This window comes from Suncus etruscus, chromosome 5 (genome assembly GCF_024139225.1).
Source record: "Suncus etruscus isolate mSunEtr1 chromosome 5, mSunEtr1.pri.cur, whole genome shotgun sequence".
NCBI classification, from domain to species: Eukaryota; Metazoa; Chordata; class Mammalia; order Eulipotyphla; family Soricidae; genus Suncus; species Suncus etruscus.
The window spans coordinates 5,890,605-5,894,740 of NC_064852.1; positions in this window are offsets into that span (position 1 = coordinate 5,890,605).

Here is a 4,136-nt window from a genome sequence, read left to right on the forward strand (position 1 = left end):
TTGGTCATAATAAAAATTATTTGAAAAAGTGCTGTTCATCTCTTATAGTCAAGGAAATGAAAATAAAAATTAAAATAACAAAAAAGAAAGAAACAAGACACTTGGATTTTATTTCCCTTGGGGCTAGATTGATAGAGCAGGCTTTTGCCTTGCATGCAGCTGACCCAGGACTGACCGCAGTTTGATCCTCAGGCATCCTACATGATCCTCCAAACCAGGAGCAATTTTTGAGCACATAGCCAGGCGTAACCCCTGAGCATCACCGGGTGTGGCCCCAAAACAAAAAACAACAATAACAACAAAAAACCCCACGATTTTTATTTCTCAAATCGTATAAGGGAACTCTCACTTCCACTGCTACTTTACCCTTATTTCTGACTCTGGCATTCTACTCTACTTCTTTGACTTCCTAGCTTGTCTGAAGATATGCAAATAAGGATTTATGATCTTTCACAGGGCGGGCAACATTTTTAGTGAAGCAGGTAAAGGGGGATGGTAGAAATGTCTGTGCATGAAGAGAAAGGTTATTCTAAATACAAATTCCTAACTTTTTCCAATACTCTACCCCCCCCCGTTCTGCCCATCTTGTAATTTACTCAGAAGATATCATGGAAATTTAATAAAAAGATTTGTTAATAAATTATAATCTGGGCAATTCTTTTTTCCTCTCAATCTCTTTTAAGAAACACTGATAAGGGGCTGGAGATATAGCACAGTGGTAGGGCATCTGCATCTCATATGGTCCCCCAACCTTGCCAGGAGCGATTTCTGAGTGCAGAGCCAGGAGTAAGCCCTAAGCGCTGTGTGAAACAAAAATTAAAAAAGAAACACTGATAATATTGGACCCAGTTCTTGAACAACAAAATAATTTAAAGATATTCCTCTTCCTTTCAAAAATTAGGGAACCCACTTTTCAACTATACCATTGTTAAATTTTTTATTGAAATATTGAGATACATAAAAAAGTTGTTGATCTTTGAGTTTCAGTCATACTATGTTTCAACACTCATTCCTTCACCTGTGTACTATTCCTACCACCAATGTCCATAGTTTCTCTCCTCTGACCTTCTCTTCAGCTTGCCTCGATTGCAGACATTTTTCTTTTCTCTTTCTTTCTCTTGGCACCATGGTTTGAAATAATGTTACTGAAAAGATAGCATGCATTTTATTTTTCCTCCTTTGAGCACCCAGATTTGTCTAGAATGTTCATTTCTAACTACCATTGTCAACATCTCTGTGCTAACTACATTTCCTGATTTTTGTGGCAAGCTTCCTACCATGAGCTAGACTTCTTTATCTCTGTTGTCTTTGAGGATTAGTACTATATTCTCTTTTTTTTTTATATCTCATAAGTGACTGTGATCATTCTATGTCAACCCCTCACACTCTAATTTCACTCAGTATATTACTCTCTTCATGTGTTTTTATTTTATACATATCCATCCATGTATAAACATGTTTCATTATTTCATTTTTACTTATAGCTGTGGAGTATATCTTATGTAGATGTATCATAGTTTCTTCATCCACTCATTTGTTCTCAGGCATTTGGATTGTTTCTGGTTATTATGAATAGTTCTCAATGAACATATGAATAGAACTGCCTTTTCTTCATTGTGTCTTTGGGTCTCAGGGGTATATTCCTAGAGTGATATTTTAGGTAGTGTGGAAACCCATTTTCTGTTTTTTTTTAAAGTGTCAAACAATATGGACCAGTCTACATTCTTATCATCAGTAAATGAGATTCCTTTCCTCACTGAATTCATGCCAGCACTGGTTTTGATGTGTGCCAATCTATGGTGTGAGATAGTATCTCATTGTTGTTTTTATTTTCATCTCCCTGATGAATAATGATGTGGATCATTTATTCATGTGCCTTTGACCATTTGTTCTATTTGAGTCCCTTCTCTAAAAACAGATTGATTGCCATCACTGAGAGTTTATTTCTCAATGGTTACACAGAAAATAACAGGTGAACAAATGACAACTCAGGAACCAGAGATGACCTTCCCCCATATATGAAAATCTTCATATAACTCTTTCCTTTTTCTCCTCTGTATCAATAAACACAGATTCAATCTACCAATCTTTGTAGTTGGTTGTATCCAGGAATATAGAATCAACAGAAAATAAACACAAGATACAAGTAGAACCCATCGCTTTAATTTAATGTTTTACAAAGATCAACTCTAGAAACATGTCTCATGGATATATTGAGTACAGTGTATGGAACAGTAAAGAAAATGCTTAAATATTTATTGTATTCCTATCATAATTGTTGAGTTCATAGATAGGTCAGTTCTCTCAGAGGATATGTATACCTGACTATGAGAACTTCTATTGTGCCCATGGCAATCTTAGAGTCATTATTAAAAAGTCACAGTATGTTTTCATTAATTAAGTCTACCCCTAAGAAGCTGAATGCTTCCTAGTATATCTAATTGCATGAAGAAAAAAAAGATCCTAAAAGAAGTTATGGTGCCTCAAGGAACATTATTAATAGGGGTCCCTTCTAGGGATGTAATTTTGGAAGCAATTTTCCATGAAATTGCTGAATGTGTGTATCCATATAAATTTGAGCCCATTTGGTGCAATTTTAATTTAGTCCAATAGTTATGATAATGAAATTTTTAATAAATATTCTCATTTAAGAGGAAAATATCCATTTTCCTATTATGATATGTATCTGGAAAATTTAACTCCATATAAAATGTCAGATAAATGTTTCTAATAATTAAAAATAGCTATTTTTATTTACCTTCACAGGTACTTAATCCTAAAGACTTCTACACTTGGGAGAGGAAAGGTTCTGGAATGTCTTCAGATAGGGCTGAAACACACATCAATAAAAGGAATTACATTTCCTCCCATTTTGTGATCTGACAGGCTAACGTGCCAAGTGATTGAAAAGATGAATTTTGGAGTCATACAGACCCAGTTTGAATTCTGGATATGTCCGACACTGCAGATTACAGAGCTTTAGTTTTTCATCCTTAAAAGGGAGTAAAGTAATATAAATCTTTGAAGGTCTTTCAGTTGTGTTATCACAAAGAAAATGAAGCTAATCATGTAGCTAGAGCACTTATCACATGGCTAGGCATGAAATACACTCATTTTGTAATGTGCATAGCATCTTTATAGGTTATTGAAGCCGAATAGATCCAAAATGAAAGTGTGTAAGCAGACACACACAATATTTGTGTTTTTGTGTGAGCCTCTATATGTGTGTATGCTTGTATGTAAACTGGAGTAAGGAATGGGTACTTAATAGACCTTTTTCTCTTTATTAATCTTTATTTGCTTTCTTTTATATTTCAGAGATTCTATCTTTCCTAAGATTGTTAATTTGGTATTTATTTTTATTTTTGCATTTTTCTCATTTAAAAGTCTTTTATCTTATATTTTATTATTTTGTATTATATTCTTTACATTATTTTGCATTTTGTATTATTGTATATTCATGATCCTTTAGTGATTTCCCTGACTAAATAATTAATTTTAAGCAGCGTTTACAATAATCAGCATCTATAACTTCCTGCTTTCCAAGACACAGAATTTGCTTATGCTCTTCTTCCCTAACTTTTATCACCTGGGTGGCAGCATTAAGATTTTAAATATTTAAGAAGATATGTATTTATGTAAATTTTTCATATTAAATCTAGTCCCGATGTATCATTTAACTTCTTTAGCATAAGCACACATCATCATTTTATTTTTATTCATTACTCTTAAGTATACTCCTAATTAGTCTTAAAAATAATTTTGTTGGTGATTTCTGAAGTTCCTGGCCATCTGTATATATGACTTAAGATGAAGTTAAAATTTTGTGAACATAAAATTCTCGATTTAAATTTATTATTCACTAGCTTTGCCCATATCCACACCTGTGACTACTGGCACGATGATTTTTAGCTTCTCTTTAATATTTTCCATCATTGTATACATCTCTGAGGTTGTGACAAGTTTAATTTAAAGGAAAAAACAGATTTTGTAAAATTAGAAATGCAAAATCTCTAATAAGGGGGACAAACGTTGTACCAAAAGAATGGCTCAAACCTGTGGTAGCGGGTTGGCTCTCAGAATCCAACACTAACATTAGAGTCCAAAAGGACTGTACAGCTATGTAGGTACCTATC